Source organism: Eptatretus burgeri, chromosome 12 (genome assembly GCF_056783735.1).
Source record: "Eptatretus burgeri isolate ZD-2024b chromosome 12, Ebu_testis_v1, whole genome shotgun sequence".
NCBI classification, from domain to species: domain Eukaryota; kingdom Metazoa; phylum Chordata; class Myxini; order Myxiniformes; family Myxinidae; genus Eptatretus; species Eptatretus burgeri.
In genome coordinates this window covers 6,216,176-6,239,691 of record NC_140972.1, presented here as the reverse complement: position 1 = coordinate 6,239,691, position 23,516 = coordinate 6,216,176, and the positions used below count along the sequence as shown (strand labels likewise).

At 41.2% G+C, this 23,516-nt stretch overlaps 1 protein-coding gene across 9 annotated transcripts in view; it reads right to left on the bottom strand.

Annotated features, from left to right (window-relative positions):
* LINGO1 (leucine rich repeat and Ig domain containing 1) overlaps positions 1 to 23,516 on the bottom strand; it is a 393,052-nt gene that overhangs the window by 58,368 nt on the left and 311,168 nt on the right. The window contains exon 3 of one of the 9 annotated variants that reach the window (XM_085849329.1): positions 16,503 to 16,570. The exons of the other annotated variants lie outside the window; for them this stretch is intronic. The gene's annotated coding sequence lies outside the window, so the exon portion shown is untranslated. The remainder of the gene's footprint in view (positions 1 to 16,502; positions 16,571 to 23,516) is intronic. 9 annotated transcript variants of the gene reach the window in all.

The following is a 23,516-nucleotide window of genomic DNA, read 5'->3' as shown; positions in this document are numbered from 1 at the left end:
ATGTGTTTTCAGATTAAAAATTTTTATTTGCCTATAAAAGCAGATATGCCTGTTCTGGGGATAGTTCATTTCTCGACTCGTTCTTGGTTAAAGTATACTTCTCTCTCAAGACAATTTGTTGAAAATAAAGATGGCTGCCTGTGGTCATTACAGGAGAGTATCTGATATTGATAGGGAGAGGCTAATTGAAGCATTGGAAAACAACAACTGTCGAGAACTGGCTGATACTCTCTACATCAAGTGATCCACTGCAAGGTCAATTGTGGTGACATATTTGCACACTTGTCGTCATGCAAAGTTACCGACAGGAGGAGCACATACCACCAAAGTTGGTCAAGAGATGTGAGATGAGCTATAACGAATATGAGATATCAACCCTCTGTTGACACTTAAACAGATGAAACATGACCTACAATATTCCCTGCCAGACAAACCAACTGTCAACACTCTCAACACCGTTACTGGAACCCTTGATGGCATGCTGATGACAATCAAACTGGCAGAGAATGTGCCTGATGTCCAAGAAGAGACACTCTTTGAGTACTGGACATGCGCATTGAGTATGCTCAGTGGTTCTTAGAGCATGGAGTTGTTGCTCACAGCGTTTACATTGATGGACCCGACTATAACATTTGGACGAGGAATTCATTTGGAAGAGCTCCTCACGGTGTCCCGGTGAGACGTGATGTGCATGGTCAAAACAAATGGAACTGCAATGTAACCTTTGCTGTTTCTGCGGCGATTGAGCTCGTACATCACTGCACAGCTTTTGAGACTGTTACAAGAGAAAGATTTGAGGAGTTTCTGGCAGATACAGTCCATGCGTGTGAAAATATGTTCCCTGCAGATGAGACCATATTTGTAATCTATGACAAGGCAAGACCCCACATGCGAACACAACTTCCACCAGATATCCATCAGTAGATCTAACTGAAGTTGCTACCACCCTACTCCCTAATCACCCTTCCTTAACCCAACATTAATGGCTCATTCTGCATTCAAAGCCTGCATGAAGAGAGATCTGGCTCTCCGAGAATGGCAACTGCAGGTAAGGAACCAAGGGAGCACATGACGCAGGCATGAATCTTCAACAATGGAGGAGTGATCACTTACAAGAGGTGGCATGGCAAAATGTGGGGCAAATAACTCATGGAAAGTGTATCGGATGGTACAATCACAGCCAGACATGCATGGCAAGATGCAAGCATGTCAGGAGATTGAAGACTGAAGAAAGCAACTCAAAAAGAACAGAAAACAAAGTAGAAAAGGACTGGTGGAAAAAAATGCACAGGGAAATACATGTTTTTCATTTTATAAAGATGACCCCCTCATGGATATCAAGACCTTTCTTTCACATTTGCATTTTGTTTTCATTCCATAAAAATGGGATAATGTGGTGCCTTTGCAGATTTGATGTATTGTTTTTCAAAGAAATTTATTTTGTCCTTGCGCAGACTCGGGGCTGTATAATTTTAGGCAAATTAACAATGAATAATGACGTAAACTTACAAAATAAATATTCAAACAATAAACATGGAAAGTAAGTGAATTATTAAGTTTCAAAGGTTTAGGGGTTTCACCATGTATGAGCTCTTAAATGAGCTATTTCCATTCTTTATACATTAAAAAGAAAATAACTCCAATAAGAAAAAAAGAGAAAAATAAATAAATAAGAACTTACCGAAATTTGACATCATATTCTTATTTGAAAAGTCGAACGACGAAAGTGATTGCCCACAAACGAAAAAGAAAATAACAAGCAGACACAATCACGTGCTTCGAGCGACGTTAACTTGATCGTACCCATTGACAAATAGTGGTGAAAATTCAATATCCGGATAAAAGGAATGTAATCATGAATGCCGAAAAACTGAATTGAATGAATCAAACGCATTTGTGAATGTCAGGTAAGTCATCATGAATGCATGAAAATTTAATTGAATTCACAAATATTGAGGAAGAAGCCTTAGATGAGCGGATTAGTAAAACTGCGTGAATTTGAATGCCTGAAAATCAAATTGAGCAGAATTTTTTTTGAAATTGGCCGGGAAAACCTATAACACATATAATGGCACTCGGTAGACACCAGGCTGAAGACTTAATAATAATAATAATGATAATACTAATAATAGTATTCTGACAACATTGGTGCACTGGGACATCCTGTTAACTATGTACATTGATCAATTTTTACCCTCGCCGAAGCAGAGGGAATTGCATTTGGATCCGTTTGTCTTTTTGTTTGTTTGTTTGTTTGTTTGTTTGTCCACACAGAACTTTCATGTTTTTCTCCGCAACCGCTTCTCGGATTGAGACAAAATTTTCACAATTGGCGCGACTTCTCATATAGAATGTTTTAATCTTATATATTATTTCCGAGTTTGTGGTTTCGTGTCGCGCTATCTTCGACTTTGTTCTGCGCTTGAGTAACGTGATATTCGGCTTACATTATCTCAAAGACCATATGAGGTGCATGGTACAAAAAAGTAAATAAAATGGTTCTGAAACAGTGAAATCGTATTCCACTTACTGCATTAAAGTAAAATTACTACTGATACTCTGCATCAGTTCCTTTCTCAAACACACCCACCCCAACATGTCACGCAGAGCGCGGGTTATGCTAGTGATAATTATGACATCGTAGGTCATGGTGTGGCAGCCATATTGGAAAAACAGAAAAAAACAAGTTCGAATTGCAAACATACCCCGTGGGAGTTCAATCTTACAACTCTCAGGTGAGCGATAGCACGGACGACAGGTAGTTTTGAAATTTGGTAAAATTTTCATCGCATCAGAAAAAGAAACCAGAACACCTCACATGAGTGAGGCTAGTTTCATATCATCATTTGTGACTTAATTTTATGCCCAGCGCATTTAATTTTTTTTTACTAAAATGGGCCCAAAGGGCCGGAGTCGCACTTTGGGCCCAGTTAATGCCTGGGGAAATGTGTCGAGTATGTGCCTGTCAATTTTCATCGAATTCTGTTCACGAATAATGGAGACATAGACATTCAAATGAACTGTGCACAAGAAAAGAGAGAACGCGAGCGGCGCTTAGACCCCGTGGGGTGGAAGACCCCACAGGGTAAAAAATAAATATTGACCCCTGTATCTCTGAAACCACACGAAGGAAAAAATTGAAACTTGGCACATAGCAAGTACTCCTCATGAGGAATATGTGATTTTTTTGACTATGTCATCGGTGCCTTCGTTATGATGTCAGAATTGCATACTAGCATAACCCGTGCTCTGCGCGACATGTTGGGGTGGGTGTGTTTGAGAAATCAACTGATGCAGAGTATCAGTTGTAATTTTACTTTATTGCAGTAAGTGGAATACGATTTCACTGTTTCAGAACCATTTTATTTACTTTTTTTGTACCATGCACCTCATATGGTCTTTGAGATAATGTAAGCCGAATATCACGTTACTCAAGCGCAGAACAAAGTCGAAGATAGCGCGACACGAAACCACAAACTCGGAAATAATATATAAGATGTAGAATGCTACATCCAATCAGTATGAACATTTTTGAGCGTCATCTTGGGATAAAATGGTCCACAAAAATTTTTGATGACGTCATCGGTCACGTGAATCGGCAGCCATATTGTTTGTTGTGTTTTTTTTTTTTTTGAACGTTCAAAAATATTCTTCTCTGAAATGACTGAACCAGTCATCAATGCCAGCATTTATAAAGTGGCAGTTCTAATTATGTCTCTTATTAATTACATAACACACCAGCACACACGAGCCACACAAAACTACACAAACACCACACAACACAAAACAAGTCCTGGTGAGGGTGTGCAATCTCTGATTGCTCTTTTTCTTGTTTATATTATTTGTATTTGTTTCATACTTTTTGTAATTATTTGTTGTTTAGTTATGGAATTCTTTCCTACACAAAAATAAGTTACTTTCCGCTTGTTAACGAGTTCATCTTATTTCTTCTACTAATAGATATTAACAACTTATCACTTGTTAACCTGTTTATCTTCGTCGCTATTGTATCTGCAGGGATATTGTGTGATTTTTCAAGCATTGGGGATGAGTAAGGTGGAAATTATTTTTCCCCTTTTTTAGTTTGTAATACCAACAGGTGAAAGTTAACGACTGATCACTGATCCGTCACGAGGGGAGGCTTCACCATCGACCACGGCTTGACTTGAGATAACCACACAGCCATCCCGGCCTCCAAGGAGATTAATTCGGCACTTGCCCATGCATCTGTCTATTCTCTCTTGGACACTTACAGTGAGAGGTACAAGACATTCATCTTAAGTGAAATCGAGGGAATTTTTCTCCTGCAAGCTGAGCCTTTTGTATCCCACATGCTTCTTCTTCAAGCAATTGAATTTAAATCCCTGCACATTATTGGCTCTTGTACAATACATGGTAAGATTATGCTGATACAAGCAATTCTGCCCCTCTGACTTGTCATATCTCAAAATGAATAACATCATAGTTCTGCTCTACAATGGAAATACCTGTTGTGAAATCGAAAATGTGCTTTCTGACTCCCATTGAGGAATATGGAATATTCAAAACACCACTTACACCAATCAACTCGCACTGCACAAGCACACACAATTCTACCTGTCTAACTGTCCCAGCCACTTATGTCTGTCTGTTTTTGCTTTGCCTAATTGTGCTTTGTCATGAACTCAGGGATATCGGGCACGGTCCAGGAGGTCCAATTAACTTTCCCAAGGAATGATGCAATGCAGCTTTGACGGCATTAAATACATTATTGCTGTGAATCAGTCGCAAGGATTTGCCAAATGATATAGCCCTTCCAATTGTGATCATTAATTTACTTTACTTGCGAAGAACTCATCCTTATGGGAGAGAATAATTTCCCTAGAATTGGTGTATTTTATTATAGCTTGTAAATTGTAATATCCTCTCCCACTGGGAGCAACGCAATGCCATACATATTTCCACAAAAAAATTGGAATCCTCCCCTCACCTTAAACCCGGCGACTATGAATTCTTTTTACTATCTTACACAGGCCGAGTACAACCAGCGCTTTCCAACTCATTCCATCTCGAAATCAAGCACACTCAAACACACATACACGCATGCTTGTACGCGCACACACGAATACACACATACACATAAACACGCACACATGGAGTTGGATGCTTTGCGACCTGCAAAGGGCTCCGTTCCACCTTCTGAAACCCACATATGGAGATGACAATCAACGACACACACACAGAGGTGGATGGGTGTATGGCATTGGGATTCTCATGTGTGTACTATGTGTGAATGTTTTTATAGTTTTTGAGGAACTCTGGGAAGGGTTCGAAACAGCATTAGCACTTACTTTGTGTAAGTCTTCTTGGGTTGCTTGATGCAGCTACTTGGGCTGGAGAAGTTTGAGAGGGGTCAATCATATATATATATATATATATATATATATATATATATATATATATATATATATATATATATATATATATATATATATATATGTATGTATATATATATATATATATATATATATATATATATATATATATATATATATATATATATATATATATATATATATATATATATATAATCCTAGCCACCTGGGTGTAGTCGATTAGGTGAGAGCTGATTGGCTATTCCCCCATTCACAGGTGAGTGATGTGGGTGGGTCTTTATATATATATATATATATATATATATATATATATATATATATATATATATATATATATATATATATATATATATATATATATATGCGTCACTTAACGATGGGGATACGTTCTGAGAAATGTGTCGTTAATGCCAAGGACACATTTGCCACGGTGGCCGTGGAGTCTCCAAAATCTACGGCCAGTAGCAATTATACGGCGGCCGCAGTATTTCCATGGTCACACAATGTAGTAGTCACATATGTTTTTATTTTTCAGGGAGCCGCACGGCATATTTATAAATTGTGGAGACCGAAAACGTGGGGGTGCCGTACGGTCTTTGATTTGATGTCGCACGGTGACCTTAGGGCGTTCCCACCGCGGCCATAGAATTTTCAAGGCAGACGCAAGGTGCCCGCAAGGTGACCGCAGGGGGGCCCTAAGGTGAACGTGCGGCCAGACGGACGGTAACGAATGGGTTAATTTATTTATTTATTTTTTACCAGTTTTTTTTTTCGGCTTGTCGAATTGCTACGGCAAATGTAGAAATGAAAAAAGTTATAAATCCGCATTATAATTCCACGGCGACCTTACGGCCTGTAAAATATAGCCATACGGCGTAGGGCCACCCTGAGGCCACCTCAGAAACTCTGCAGCCGCCGTACGTTTCTGTCAATTCAGAGGTGTATGGCCGTGTCATGTCAAAATTTTCAACTTAATTGACAACATTTTAGTTACTGTAACATACTAGAACAGCATATTTATTGTACAGGTCATAGGCATTGATGAAAGCACAAATCATGAAAACCACAGTTCATTTAACAGGACTTCAACACGTGCTATTAGTCTTCAGCCACTGATATTGCTGCGATTTGTAACAACACATAGCTTTATTGAACTGCTTTCGGGACCCATCCCTCTGTACTAATTCACATCCAAAAAGTACTCGAATAAAATAGAATATGGTAAATGAGAGTGTCTTCAGTGTTTTTCATCATCTCAGGCTCAATAATTTGCACATGTTCATGCACGAACCCATTTGTGACATCGTTCCAAAATCAAAGATTTCTCCTCACCCAATTATTCTCTCTCATTCTCCCTCCTGTGAAATTGTCTCACCATATCTGTCCAATTCCACACTTCCCTACAATCCTTCATTGCTGTGATTCAGCTCGTGCCTACTCATGATCTGCACCACACTCGATAACCGTGAGTACCTGTTCAATCACCTCCTGTTGTTTGGTGTGTTAAATCTCACCAGTTTTTACTTATAATAAACCTGAACATCCACCAAATGAATATATATATATATATATATATATATATATATATATATATATATATATATATATATATATATATACATATATAATTGAAAATGCATCAAAGTTTACATGCCAGGTGAACCAGCTCTGGAGGTTACAAATCTGAGTATTTCATGAATTATTATTCACAAACAGGATGTTTCTATCTCAACATTTTATCAGTTATATTGAAAATTCATAACAACGCAACAACACAAAAATAGCAGACAACTTTGTGTGACACTTTCATCAAAATTTACATTTTCATTGAGTGCTGAAATCACTTCTTTATAAAATATCTTGAAGCTCGTGGAATAGATTCCAATATCATGGAATAGCACGTTCACACACAAGCATGCATGTATGTATGCCCACACAATCCAATCATTCCTGTCACTTGTCACATGCTCGCAGGTGGCTTTTGAAAGACTCACCTAGCTACCTAATAGCTACCTGGGTAATAATGAAAAATAAAAATTGCCTCACCAGTGATGCAGTAGACGGAAGTATTTGTTGTCTCTTAATAAAGGACAAAGTGTGTTGCCGCATTGCAATTCCATCAGTACTGGAATAATGGAATAAAGCCTCCAACCCCCCCCTCCCCCGCCCCACCCTGCCTCCACACCTTCCCCCAAACCCATATAAAACAAGAAAAACAATAAGGCATTGCAGATTGCAGACCCTCGCCAGGACTTGTTTTGTGTGGTGTTTGGGGGAAGGTGTGGCATATTTTGTATGGTGATTGGGTACTGGTGTGTTTCATCATTAATAATAGACATAACTGGAACTTCCACTTTATAACTGCTGGAAGTGATGGCCGGGTACCAATACGTCCCACTTTCGTGCAACCCAGCTTTCATCGACCACTTGACACTGACCCATGACGTTTATTGTAATTATTATTCAATTGAATTTAGAATGGGATTAAAATAAATGAAATTCAAATCAAATGGAAGACCAAATAGCTACAGTCCTGCAAATTGTGATGAAAATTGAGGATTTTAGAAATCCCACCTAAGTTGTCGACCTTTGGCCTATGTTGACCTCAAAAATAATTGTCTGGTTGAATTCAGTGACCTGATGTGCAAATCCTGTTCAAATTTTAAGCCAACCAGATGAAAATTGAGGATTTGAGAAATTTAACAAAGTTGCTGACATTTGGCCTATGTTGACCTTTTGACCTCAAAAAGAATAGGGTTCTTGCTTTTGATGAAATCTTGAAATTTCATGAAGATCGGTTTAAAATTGTGACCTGTAGGCGAATGATATACAGACAAACAGACAGAATGAAAAAATCACTCATGGAGCGACACTTGGCAAAACAGAACAAAGCAGTATGGCACTCGCACTCGGTAGAGTGCATACTGCATACCTCTGCCAGGCTGAACAGTTTACGTTTTGTATCCCACTGATAGGCTAGATCTGAACCAAAATCCAATTGGCTTGTTCTTGTCACCTAACCAACTCATCAACCTAGTTTTGTCATAACTTGTCCACAACTTTTTGACATATAAAGATATAGTCGACTCATCCTTTTGACATATCATAACTCGTCCACAATTTTTTTGAGTTTTTAACATATAATCACGATCTGTCATGATCTTTCCTGGGAAAGCCACATTTCCAAGCTCGCCTCCAAAGCCAGTTGCCAACTGGGCATCCTCCATCATGCAAAGTCCTTTCTTTGCACACCTGAGCTCCTGAGCACATACAAAGCTTTCATTCACAGCCTGATGGAGTACTGCTCCCCTCTGGGCTGCTGCTCCCACCTCTCACATTCTTTATTTTCATGCTGTGGAAACAAAGACATTTATGATCATTGGTATCTCCTGCGACGAGGTTGAGTCTTTGGGTCTCTCACTGTCTCACCACAGGCAGGTCGGTGGCCTTTCTGTCTTCCACCATCTCCTCTCCAACCTCACCCCCCCTCTGCTCTGTCTGCGATATGTCCCCCCCCCATATTTCCACAGGGTGCTCAAGGTCCACCAGCAACCCCTTTCTGGTAAAACTACCAAAATCAAGAATCACTGCTCACCTTCACTCTTTCATTTCTCTTTTTTCCTGCCTTTGGAACAAACTCGCTCACTCTCTTCAATCCCACTCTTCCCTCCAGGTCATCTAAACAGCTATTCACCACCATCTTTTATCTTCCCCCATCCAAAACCACGATCTATTCTACCCCCGTTAATCCACCCCAAACCCACCTCCTTGAAATTCCCTGCCTTCCTTCCTGAAAGTCCCTGTCGTGTAACGACCTGAAAGTCCCTGTAGTGTCCATCTTGTTTACCCCGTGTACCCCACCCCATCGCGCTGCCTTCCACAGATCTGCTAATGTTTCTGTTCTACACTGTTTTGTCCTTCCCTCTCCTACCCCTCTTGTCTCCTGCTCCCCTTGTTGTATGTTCTGCATGTTGGCTATTATACGAGCCTCGCCATTGTACACAAAAATCCCCCCAAAAACATGTTTTTGGCCTTATCAGTTTTAGAAATGAGGCCGATGTTCACCTTTTGACTTCAAAAATAATTGGTGGTTGAATTCCATGAGCTGATATGCAAATCATGTTCAAGTTTCAAGTCAATCTGATGAAAATTGACAATTTTAGAAATTACAGATGATGTTGATCTTTTGGCCAATGTTGACGTCGTTTTGATCTTTGATCAACTGTCGCGAGGATGGTACCTTCAATCTTCGAAAGTTTCAGAATGACTAGCTGATATGAGTGGTTTGGGCTGTAGGCGAGCGGATAGACAAACAAACAAGAAGGTGTCAGTCAGTAGCCTGACTGTGCCTGGTGTTGGCTTAATTGTTAGGGTGGTGGGCTTGGGATCCTCGGATCCCGAGTTCAAATCCCCCTCAGCTGTTGAATTAATACCAGGCGGGGTTGACTCTGCCTGTCATCCTTCTGAGGTCAGCAAAATGAGTGCCAGCTTGCTTGTATACTGTGTCAGAGCGGTGACCCGTCCAGGATTGCTCCCAATAGCCAAGGAGACTGCTCAGACAGCACCAACGCTCTGCGCAGAGTACGGTCCCAATGGATGGATGGATGGTAACCTGACTGTTATGACGAAAATCATGCAAATGGCATCACTGTAACCTTGACCTTTGAACATGGTAGCAATTTGATACCTGTATATTGAAGCATTTTAGAGTTATCATATTTTTTTGTCCCTAAAAAAACCCCCTATACTTTAACATGGGTGACTTCTTTGGCATAGAAACAACGTTGTACATCAGCGGATTGATGCCATTTTGGAAATGCGTCATCTGCCCCCCCAGACCCTACAGAAATCTTGTGTTTTAATAACGATCGGATTCTGAAATCTGCTCGGAATTTGTAGGTGATGTTTTCCAACTCATTTGTGTCAAGTTTGACCTCACGTAGCGCAACCACTTTTGGTCGTATCTGTTTTATGCAAATGACGTCACCGTCACCTTGACCTTTGACATGTATATATATATATATAGTCAAAAACACATTGACAGCCTCACCTTTGTCCTTCGAAATCCACTTGTAAAGATTGATGAAGATAGCTCAAAGCATTCGCGAGATATCGCACTCGCAGACAGACAGACAAACAAACAAACGAGAAAAACTGACATGTGATGAAAATTTCCAATTTTCGTCATAATAAACAGACATAAATACAATAACGTCTCCACTGGTAAGGGTAATTAAAACACATTAAAGTCCCCCATTGAATGCTCAGTGGTTACATAATACTGCACAACAATGAACTTGGCCTCCATGCATCCATCCAATGGGACCATACTCTGCACAGAGCGTCGCTGCTGCCGAAGCAGTCTCCTGGGCTATTGGGCACAACCTATAGTTTCACCCTCATGTTGGCTTCCTCAGTAATGCCATCGAGCTGTGTAACACTCACAACCAAAGATACACAATAATACCTTCATCGATCAAATAAGCAAGATGCTTTAACTGAATCACAAATTCAATAGCAATTCGTGCCTCTCAATCACACTGGGAGATGTGTTAAATATCTCTCACCTCTTCAACACATGTAGTTAACTTAATATAATGTACTGTATATAAACTAATATTCATCGTACTTTTTAACAGACACACACACACACACACACACACACACACACACACACACACACACACACACACACACACACACACACACACACACACACACACACACACGTTGTGGCCTGATGGAGCTCAAGCAAGTGCAATGATTGACAATTGTCGGACTAGCTGAGATACAGTTTCGATCCAAAGTCTACTCCCTCTTTTAAATTTTTCATCTTTTGTTGCCCTATATCCTGGAATTAAATTGCAGTAAAAGATGACTTTTTTCCACCTCCATTTACACATCGTAACACACAACTTCCAAGTGAAAACAAATTCCACAAATTTCAGAAAATTAATTGGAAATACAAAACTAGAATATATCTTGGTTGGATGAGTGTGCACCCACCTTACAATAGCAATTGTAAATGAGATCAGGTGCAACCAATCACCTTCAAAATCACACACCAAGTTAGTTGGCATCCACCTGTGTTAAATTGTTGTGATTCTGATTATTTCAGAATAAAATCAGCTGTTCCTGTAGGATTCCTCTGCCAGGTGGTGCATTTCACAGCAAAGACTCAACCATGAGCACCAAGGAGCTTTCAAAAGACCTCTCTGATGAAGTTGTGGAAAGGCACAAATCAGGGGATGGGTATAAAAATATTTCAAATGCCTTGAATATCCCTTGGAGCACAGTCAAGCGAATCATTAAGAAGTGGAAGGAGTATGGTACCACCAAGACCCTGCCTAGATCAGGCCGTCCCTCCAAACTGGATGACCAAGTGAAGAAGAGACTGATCAGAGAGACCACCAAGAGGCCAATGGCATCTTTGAAAAAGCTACAGGCCTTTATGACAAAAACTGGTTATTTGTGCATGTGACAACAATATCACAAGCACTTCACAAGTCTGGCCTGTACTTGATGTATCTCTACCTGTCTGATAGGGTGACAAGAAGAATGCTATTACTGAAAAAAGCCCACGTTGAGTCATGTTTGAGGTATGTAAAAAAACCTACTTTGAAGATTCTGAAGCCATGCAGCAAAAAGTTTTATGGGCTGACGAAACAAAGATGGAACTTTTTGGTCTAAATGCAAAACGTTACGTTTGGCGCAAACCCAACATAGCACATCACCCAAAGAATACCATCCCGACTGTGAAGCATGGTGGTAACAGCATCATGTTATGAGGATGTTTCTCATCAGCAGGGCATGGGGCACTTGTCAGGATAGCAGGGAAAATGTTTGGAGCAAAATACATGAAAACCCAAGAGGAAAACCTGCTGCCCTCTGCAGGAAAGCTGAAATTGGGACGAAAGTTCACATGACAATGACCGGAATGACTTTCAGCATGACAACAACCAGAAGCACGCAGCCAATGTTACCCCGGAGTGGCTAAGGACCAAAAAGATAAATGTCCTTGAGTGGCCCAGTCAGAGTCCCGACCTAAATCCAATTGAAAATCTTTGGCATGACTTGAAGATTGCCGTCCTTCAACGCTCCCCGCACAATTTAACTGAGCTTGAACAGTTTTGTACAGAAGAATGGGGAAATATTGCCCAATCAAGGTGTGCAAAGTGGGTCGAGACATATCCCCACAGACTCACAGGTGTAATTGCTGTCAAAGGCGCTTCCACCAAGTATTAACTCAGGAGGGAGAACACTGATCCAACCAAGATATTCTAGTTTTGTATTTTTAATTAATTCTCTGAAATTTCTCGAATTCGTTTTTCACTTAGAAATTGTGGATTCCGATGTCTAAATGAAGGTGGAAAAAGTCTAATTTAAAGCAGTTTAATTCCAGCGTCGAAGGCAACAAAAGGTGAAAATTTTGAAAGCGGGTGTATACTTTCTCTAGGCACTGTACATGAAAAGTTTGACAGACTACCGAATCTAAAATCCAATTTGTACACAAACTCGAAGACAACAAACCAGAAAAGGTATCCTGAACCCACCTTGCAAAAAATTTCTGAAGTCAGGTGTGAATAGATGTCACACATGAACCCGAAACAGAAACATAATGAGATATAACACAATTATATTTGTTATCCAAAGAGTAAAATGTCTCATTAATGTGTTATAATAAATAATACCAGATAACGTGCACCATTATAATAAATAATTATATCAGTCCTCCACTACTGCACAAAAAAAAAAAAACACAAAAAAAAACTTTACACCCTTAATCCTTTACATCTCCAAAACATTCATATCATGATTTCGAGATTCCAATATTTCTCATGTAACAATTCCTTCACTGTAGGTAATTAAAACAACCTTTGGACCTCTGTCATCAGATGGTTGTGCAGGCTTTCATCCTGAAACCCACCAGTTTTTTTTTTCCCCCCACTGAATATGCATTCAGCCAGATCTTATCTTATATTCATTGAAACCTCCTAATATAATAGTAACTGACAATTGAACCGAATAAGGACCAAACATGTGCTCATTGAATGGCATACGAAAGGCAGGCCTCCAGAGCACGGCGAGGGAATGCACGTGCTGAATTATTTGCAATCTCGTGGTTGGCCTTGCCTTCCGGGCGGAGAATTATGGGTCGGTGCTCGGGGCTCCTCTGCTTTTAGTATGACGCCAGCTGCTCGTGAGTTGATCAATTTGCAATCTCTGTGGCACAGTTCGATTGGGATCGGCTGAAAATATTAATTGGTCTCATCTCGGGTCGTTAAATATGAATGGGGACGACTGTGATGTGATGAAGTTCCTGTATCTTCTCAATCCGGCTGAAATATGTCATTTCCTTTAGCTTGGTCATTACAGTGTCGGGGACCTTTAAATGGCACAGATTGAGCTTAGGCCAAAATAAATCATTGTCATCATTGTCAGGACCAGTTTAGCTTTTAGAACGACAACATATATGTAACCAAGAGTGATACTTTCAGCTACTACTGTGGGCTGGCATCATCTAGCGCTTTTGCAGCCTTCTGAGACATTGCCTAACGACACCCACTTTGTCTCATAAAAAATGTATGCGCTCGGCCATTGTGTATCCTACTCCACTTGTGCATTAAGGACTTGCCGAAACAGCAGCACTCTGCTCACCTATAAATGGCCCTGAAGAAAATGGTCTGCTCTGCAAAGCTCGGCCAAATTCCCACTGAGACCATTCCGCACTCTGTGTTGCAGTAATTGCAACAAAGTTGGAAGTACACGTGCACTCAGGGCAGAAAGGTACGGGACCATTTACAGCTCCCAGCATGCGTCGAGAGTGGGGGTTTAAAACAAGAATCACATCAACGACGATTAGGGAGTCACTGCAAAAGCAATATTATGGGATGAGTTATTCTGTTGCTTCAAGAACAACTTGAGCACGAGGAAAAAGTCTTGGGAAAAGTTCACTTGTTTTCCCGGGTTTGCCTAGCCCAGAAGCAAGTAAACTTTTCCTCAATAGGAAGGACACAAAAGCAAAATGGTCTCCACAACAAGTTGTCATGAAGGCAGAATGCCCAATCGGGACGAACGAGAGGTGTAAATGAGAAAACGCATCGTGGGATGTGAAGGAGAATAACAGAGGGAACCTCAGATGATTAGCTCCGCAATCTCTCCGCTCCATATTCTTGCTTTGATACAGGCAAGGTTGTTGTGCATTTCTACTATTTATTATTCATGGTCATTTTGGGATGAGATGCATTTGTACACCCTGGAAATGATAGCAATAATATGTTTCATCTTCAAGTGGCACATTTCCTTTTTGGTGATGGAGCCATGAAGTCCATGGATCCATTCCGCAAACGTAGTATGTTCCACTAAAGTAGCCGCCGTGCGATCCGTGTGGTGTGATACGATAGAGTACACCAATCATAATACCGGTGCGGGTTAGGGAGTGGCACCTTTCTTTAAAATTTGTGTCCTTTTCACAGAATCGACGATCGAAAAGATTTTTTTTTCAGTGAAATCTGCATCACTTCCAATTATAGGAAGAATTATTTCAACACAATTTGCCTTTGTCCCACTGTTCACACATGGCAACTCAAAAAAATTGATTGTGATTTGAATTGTCCACTAAAGCTCAGATTTGATTCGACTCTGATAATTATTGACACAAGTAATTATATTTAACACGAACATTTTCACATAGCATACACGCTTGTGGATTGTCGTGGTATCTGTGGATTGCCATGTAGAGTCTCAGTAAACCGAACAAGTGAGATCAACGGAGTCCTCGTTTTAGTACGAGTTTGGTATAACATCTTCAAGAAAAAGATTGAATCTTGAATTAATAAATTTGTTTAATTAACGTATCAGTCGTATCATAATAGCGGATGTTCCAAAAAGACCTGGATAACTTTGGTTGTCCATATATTTAGGACCACAAATGAAACAACGATACCCTTTGTTTGATATGATACAGAAAGTCATAAAGTTTTCTATATTTTCTGGTCTGCTGGTTTAATTTAACAGAAAATGGCAACTCCACAGGAGGAAGCTCAGTACGTCGAATGGTTCATCAAGATGAGATCCGACACGCAAGTTCAACGTAATTTCCGTACAAGGTATGGAAGGAATCCACCATCGCGGACTGGTATCGAAGAGTGGTAGAAGAGGTTTAAGGAGACTGGACGTTGTCAGAAACAGCAAAGTACCGGTCAACCATAGGCAAGTGCAGCAGACGTTGAACGAGTGCGTCCAATTTTAAAAACATTTCATCAGTGATTCGTTGACCAAATTATATTTTTAAAAAAGTCTTTTTCACATAAAAATCGATCTTTTCTTTCTTTCAGACCATGTACCCAGAGAAAAAAAACAAAATTAATCAGAAGCTACATTTTGAATGTGAAAAGGTCGACTTATTGAGACAGAGGAGCAAAAAGAAGCAGAGCAGGATGAACAAGAAATTGAGAGAATAAGGCAAGAAGAGAACAAATTTGTCTCTTTAATTGAAGTGCGTTTAGAGCACAAAAACAGAGAAGTTCAGCAGGTATTTGTTCGACAACAAATGGATGACGAGAGGGCATCAAGACAGATAAAAAATTATCTCCAACATTCGAGAAGGTGGCATTCACCTCTGCACAGTTTGCTGTCTGTCTGGTAGGCCTCTTGTATATATTGTTACGGGGATGTCGCCAGGTCACGAGTGGCCTCTCTGGGACCCATGTCCCGACTTTTGACCCTGAAGCCGACGAGCCACGGACAAATCCGCGACCCAGCGGCTTGCTGGGCAACCACAGATGCCGTATAAGGTGACTAAATCTGGCAGGGTCCCCATGCCAAACTCTCGCATTACCTTCCCGGTGACCCAGTTACCTCAGATAGGGACCATGCTCTCAACCTCCCACCTTTGTCTCTTAATTATGTACGGCCGAGTGAAACCGCAGGTGGGCTGCCGGCTCGACGAGTGCAGTGAATCAGTGGGGTATAACCTACCGTTTGTCTCTTTCCTTCGTTGGTTAGACATAGTGCATAAGAAATAATCAAGCAGGTTTAGAAACAACAAATCTTGTATTGAACAGACAGGTATTTACAGGCATGTAATTACAAGACATTACAATGTCACAAAAGAAACCGTCTTACCCCTAGCACTCAAAGAAACCTCTTGCACAACTGGCCTTCAACAAAATACAGACATGCACCACGTTCATCTGGGGAAATGAGACAGACAAGGGGACAGAAAAAAAGAAAGATAAGAAACAGGGGGCATGTTGGCGACCCCTTCCTCACCTGTATGTGAGTCCACTTGGCCTCCATGGGTCTCAACGAGGTGTTGGAGCAATGAGTGAGAGAAGCGGGAGGGAGGTGTGTTGTCATGTGGAATTGTGTGTACTTAGTTCTGAAAATAACTGTTGGAGGTCTCGTGTCCTTCATTGATGCTCCACAACAGGTGAGCCCTGATATGAGGTGTATGTGTTGAAAGTTGCAATATTATGTGGTGCGTGTGTGAAATACATGTCAGACTTTCACATTCTTGTTCTGAAGCCATTCCAGTGCAGTGATCTGCAAGCGTCGTGTTACTCCGGTACAGATACCTTTTGCACAACTACGGCCAGTCGAGGTTATCACGACACAAGTATAAGTCACACAAGTCTGGAGACGGCGATGGTTGATCTTTTACACGGTTGTGTCAGACGAGCAATGTACACGGTTCGCCTTTTTTATTTTTTGACCTTCGAAGGGGACGCCACGGGCAAACTGGTGGGAATCGAGAAAAACGTAAATGATGAAAGTTGTAGTTCTCGAAGAGCACTACTTGCATACCAACTTTCATTCAAAACAGTTGAAAACACGAGGAGCTCGATGCCCAATTTATTGATTTTTTTTTGACATTTTCTAAGTTCGTGACCTTGTAACCTTGACCTTGGGACGAAAATGAAAAATCGAGCTCCGTGGGGCTATGCAGGTGCCATTGGGCTAACCAAATACCGAAACCCCTGCCAGATTCGACAAACCCCCTCGGAGAAGATGTAACTTGAAACTGGCTACCCCTAAAAACACGTTTTTTGGGCGTGGCTCCGCCCATAATGGGCACAGCACGCCGATTCTCAGGAAAACACAACTAGATCATGATATAAACCTCCCACCAAAATTTTATCAGGATCGGATCAAAACCCACGGAGCTATGCTCGGGACAGACAGACAGAAAGACACACACCAATAACGAATATAGTGGTCACTTACTGACTCGTGAACCAATAATGAAATGTACTGTCTGGCACGATGATGTTTTTGGTCCACAAGTTTTACTCGGATTCAGTGTGGTCTATGTTTGCATTGTATTTCCCCTCCTAGCTGTACCCTCCTCCTGCTCCGCTCTTTCCTCCCATGTCTACCTGGTCGTCCTGCTCCTGTTTTGTAACTAAGTTTTTTTAAAAATATGTTTACATAAATATCTTCTTTTCAGCCTCTACTTCCCCACGTACATTTTAATTGAAAGGAAGACCAGTTTGCTTGAAGCTGCAGTTGACTTTTTTAAATGACAGAAACCAAGGTTTTACATTGAAAGAAATGGCGAATGAAAAAAAGAAAAGATAATAATTCACGTCAAGCTTTTTATCCATCATGAAGTTAAAAAAAAACATTCATCCAAAGATAATAATCAATGGAAATAAAATTCAGCAGGTGATTTGTCCCACCATTCTTGCGCAGCATCCATTCCTTTTGTGTCCTTTTAAAAAAAAAAATGAACCTCTCTCGTTAACTTAATTTACATGTTTACTTCATTTATCTTATTATTCAACACAGAATTTCCAATTTGTGTACTCCTCAAAAAGAAAAGCCACAAAAGCAACAAAAATATGGTCTCGTCAAACGTGCGAAGCCTGTTGTCGGTTTAACGGTTAAGGTGGTGGGCCGAAGATCTTCGGGTCTTGAGTTCAAGCCCCGTCAGTGCTGAACTAACACCAGGTGGGGTTGACTCAGCCTGTCATCCTTCCGAGGTCGGCCAATTGAATACAAGCTTACTGGGAAGAATGAGCCATTTGAGCATGCTGCGTCGGAGTGGCGACTGATCCAGGATTATGACCTCGAGCCAAGGAAAAATGACATCACAGCCCTTTGCGTCTAAAGATGTGAACATTTGGAATTGACACCATTTCACAAAAGGTCCCAGACAAGTTCACCTTGACAGAAACATCCTTAACGACGTGTGTCATGGCTCTTAACCTAAATATAAGCTTGTCCCGATGTTGTCATCAACAAAAATTGCGGCGATGCAGCTCTTGTTGTGAGATGTTGCATCATCCTTGTACAAGGCTCACTTCTGCTTTCATAAAGACGATGTAAGCAAACTCGTTGACCACAAACGCCAATCCCTCGGATATCCCTGGCATGTTCAATGGGATTTAAGTCCGGAGATTGTGGAAACCAGTCCATGTGAGTGATGTGCTTTTATGAAGTGCAGTGTTGGCAACATATGCATGTTCTTGGATGGGCATCGTCATCCATAAAGATGAGGTGGTGACCTTGCCTTTGGCGACTAATTCATCTTTAGGCATGATTATGTTACTACTTCACCACAAGTGTAATGATTTCCTCCCTTTATCTGACACCAGTGATGGCACTCCAATGATGAAAACATCAGTTGCTTTGTCAATTTAAGTACCAGCCAATTCCATCAGGCTGCCCCCACCAAACAGGTCAAATTGCCTAATGGCACGATTAGTAGATCGTTTCCAACATCCTCTCCAGACCCTCGCTGGTCCATCTTGGAAGCTTTTGTTTATTGTTCCTTCTATGCTTCTTCCCCAGTTTTTCCTCTCCTCTTCTGTGATTGAGAGCTTGCAGCTGCAGCCAGCTAATTGTTCCTCCTCCCCTCCCTTTGTTCTTTCTTCCTCCAGGTCTCCTCTTTTGCTCCTCTACCCTACCCCACCTCATCTCCCTCCCACACTGTTATATCCTGGTCTGTTCTGTGTGTTATCACTCTTCCACGAGCCTCCACTGTATCTAAGAATATATTCTGATTCTGATGGACCACATTCTGTTACACAGAGAGCGGTGCTGCCGAAGCGGTTTCTTGGCAAGGGTCGTGCTGGGTGGGTTGCTGTCGCCTCCGCAGCAGGAGTCAGGGCAGGAATTTGTAATTTGTTGGTGGTGCCGACGATAGCTCGCCTTCACGAAGGACACTGTGGGATCTTTGACGTCCAGCAACTAATGTCAGTAGACGGGATGCTCAGTCTAACATCCCTCAGAGGGACGGAGCACACATTGATGAATGTCCCTGTTTGTGAAACACCGGGATGACAGTTTATAGCTATGTCGGGATTCAAACCCAGGCGAGACAGCTTTGAAAAGTCTCACATTTTAAACAACTAATCAAACCTTTAAAGTTACGCAGCAAATCAGCTTATTGATGAAATGTTACTTTTGTCCAGGCTTTATATTTGCATTTTGTAGTTCAGTGATGTTGTTTTTTTGTTTCTGAGTTGATTGAAATCAAAAGCAAAGTATCTAAGATAATAAATATTGTACGGATGATGGTACAAGTTCACATTTATGTTTCTTAAAGTTGCCACCAACCAAGTGATCTTGTTTCTTAAAGTTGCCACCAACCAAGTGATCTTGTTTCTTAAAGTTGCCACCAACCAAGTGATCTTGTTTCTTAAAGTTGCCACCAACCAAGTGATCTTGTTTCTTAAAGTTGCCACCAACCAAGTGATCTTGTTTCTTAAAGTTGCCACCAACCAAGTGATCTTGAACAAGGTCCACAGTAGTTATTTTTGCCACTCTGTTAAGATTTAAGAAAAAAATATATTTTAGTGAATTAAAATTTTAGTAAATGCAAGTGACAATGTTTCATGTCATGGTACGTGAGGCAATAAGGTGGCAAACGCTTCTCTGAATAGTCGAAGACACGCCAACAAGTTATGATTTATTTATTTATTTATTTACACGCTCGACCTTCATGGACGAGCAAGGTTACAGAGCATATGAAGTTACAGTGGGGGCAGCGGGGCAACAGTTGGATACAATAACCAAGGAAATGAACAAAAGGGAAAAGAGGAGAGAGGAGATGAAGTAAACACTGCAAACTGCAAGTACGGGGGTTGGTTTATGAAGGGTTAATAGGGCAACAACTGTGGGTAAAGATGGAGATATGACAGTGCACTACCTGCTTGTGGTCCTGGAGTGGGATATAACAGCCTCTGGAAGGTGGATCCATATATATAAGCGTGGACTAAAAGAGTTTAGATGTGCAGTGAACCTGGACCCTGGAGGGTTATCCATGAGAGGGTACAGGAAGAAAAGATTGGGAAGTTGCTGGGTAGGGTCATAGGGCATAAGAAGCCAAACGAGAGGATCAATCCATCCAACCATTGGGACCATACTCTGTGCAGAGCGTTGGTGCTGCCTAAGCAGTCTCCTTGGCTATTGGGTACAATCCTGGACGGGTCGCCAGCAAGCTGGCACTCATTTTGCCAACCTCGGAAGGATGACAGGCAGAGTCAACCTCACCTGGAATTAATTCAACAGCCGATGGGGATTTTCAACTCAGGATTCTAGGATCAAACAAGCGGATGGGTTGTAAAAACAGAGGTGCCACCAGCCTGCCTGGTATGTGAAAGCAACAGGCCTTGTGCTTCGGTCTCACCAAGGGACATTGTCAATAATGTTGTTTGCATGAGATTCTCAAATTCATGAGACATATCTCATTCTGGGGTATCAGCCCTTCCAGTCGAGAGTAGTACTCCATGTAGCTTCAGAGATATGCTTTGTATAGGAAGTAGCTCTGATTTTTTGAGTGAAAACATTGAAAGACTGAGAATGCTGTCTGCGGACGGCCTTCGAGGCCAGCTATATGGTCAGCCAAGGAGAGATCTTGGCTGATGTTGAGGCCTGGGAGTTCAAAGGACAACCTCTTCCAGTAGCTGATCATGGGAATAGATAGTTGAGTTACTTAGACTATCTTTCTGGAGAGACAGGGTTTGACTTTGAGATTTTCCAGGATTGAAGGACATGTTTCATCTATTCATTCAGACAGCATGAATAATTTCCAGATCAGCAGGGAGTGAATGGCACAGCTACTCTCTGCCAAATCAGTGGGATGGAGGACTGCACGACACAATGTAGAGTCATCTGAAAAAAGTAAGAGAAAGGTGTTCAGACTCCAGAGTACTGAAAAGGTCATTTGTGTATGTGAAGAACAAGGCCTGGCCCAACATACAGGTAGGGGACCCCTTATCCGGCTCGCATGGAGAATTAGGCTTGCTCGTTGTTAGGATTTGCTGGATTTTGGGTCCCTATAACTATCGTATACAATACTCATGATACAGATAACAATTTTACATTAATTTGCAATAATATTGGAGAAGATAAATAATATATATATATATATATATATATATATATATATATATATATATATATATATATATATATATATATATATATATATATATATTTGACTGTATTGATACAGATAACAATTTTACATTAATTTGCAATAATATTGGAGAAGATAAATAAAATAAAATATATATATATATATTCACTTACCAAATGCTCCTCCTTTGTTGGCTTGTCTGGCAAGGGATTACTGTGTTTCTAGTCATTACAGCTCATCTGAAGTCGCCTGGTGTTGGATTAGTGGTTAGGGTGGTGGCTTGGGATCCTAGGGTCCTGAGTTCAAGTCCCGTTGGCGACTGAATTAAAATACACCAGGAGGTTGACTCAGCCTGTCATCCTTCTGAGGTCGGAAAAATGAGCACCAGTGTACTGGTAAGGGGGACACTGCATCAGCGACATAGCCGCGTCCCAACCAATGATGCAACCAGCAGCCAAAGGCTGCAATCAGAGAGAGAGAGAGAGAGAGAGCTCATCTGAAGATATTACAGCTCATATACAGTCCCTTCAGAAAGTATTCACACCCCTCGATTTTTGTCTCATTTTGTTGTGTTTCAGCCTGAATTTAAAATGAATTAAATTTTTTTTTAATTGTCACCGATCTAAACAAAATACCCCTTAATGATAAAGTAAAACATGTTTGTAGAAAATTTTACAAATCAATTAAAAATGTAAAGTTGAAATGTCTCTCATCAATAAGTATTCAACCCTTTGAGTCATTACTTTGTAGAAGCACCTTTGGCAGCGATTACAGCTTCGAGTCCTCTTGGGTATGTCTGTATCAGCTTCGCACGTCTGGGTTTGGGGATTTTCTCCCAGTCTCCCTTGCAGATTTGCTCAAGCTCTGGCAAGTCGGATGGGGAGTCTCGGTGAACAGCAATCTTGAAGTCTTTCCACAGATTCTCAATGGGATTCAAGTCAGGGCTTTGGCTGGGCCACTCAAGGACTTTCACATTCTTAATCTGAAGCCATTCCAGTGTTGCTTTGGCTGTATGCTTGGGGTCTTTGTCCTGTTGGAAGGTAAATCTTCGCCACAGTCTAAGGTCTTTTGCATTCTGAAGCAGGTTCTCCTCAAGGATTTTCCTGTATTTGGCTCCATTCATTGTTCCCTCTATCCTTGCAAGCCTCCCAATGCCTGCCACTGAAAAGCAACCCCCATAGCATGATGCTGCCACCACCATGCTTCAAGGTTGGGATGGTGTTAGATGGTTAATCAGCTGTGCTTGGTTTCCACCAAACGTAACACTTTGCATTCAGGCCAAAGAGTTCAATTGTGTATTGAAGCACTGTGCACTCTATTTGTCTCATCAAACCACAGAATATTTTGCCTCATGCTCTCAGTCTTTCACTTGCCTTTTTTTCAAACTCCAGGCATGCTCTCCTGTGTCTTTTCTCAGGAGCGGAAATCTCCCATAAAACCTAGATTTGTGAAGTTCTTCTGGCAGGTTCTCCCATCTCAGCCAAGGAACTCTGTAGTTCTGTCAGAGTGGTCAATGGGTTCTTGGTCACTTCCCTGACCAAGGTCCTTCTTGCCCAGTTGCTCAGTTTGGTCGGACAGACAGCTCTAGGAAGAGTCTGGGTGGTTCAATATTCCTTCCATTTCCTAATGATGGAGCTCACTGTGCACTTGGGAAAAGTGTCTGAAGCCTTCCTGTCTGAAGGATGAGGGATGTCACGGCAGAGAGTGGAGTCATCAACATGGAGATAAAGGATTTTCCGGATCGAAAGATTGTTGATGAAGACGAGGAGTAG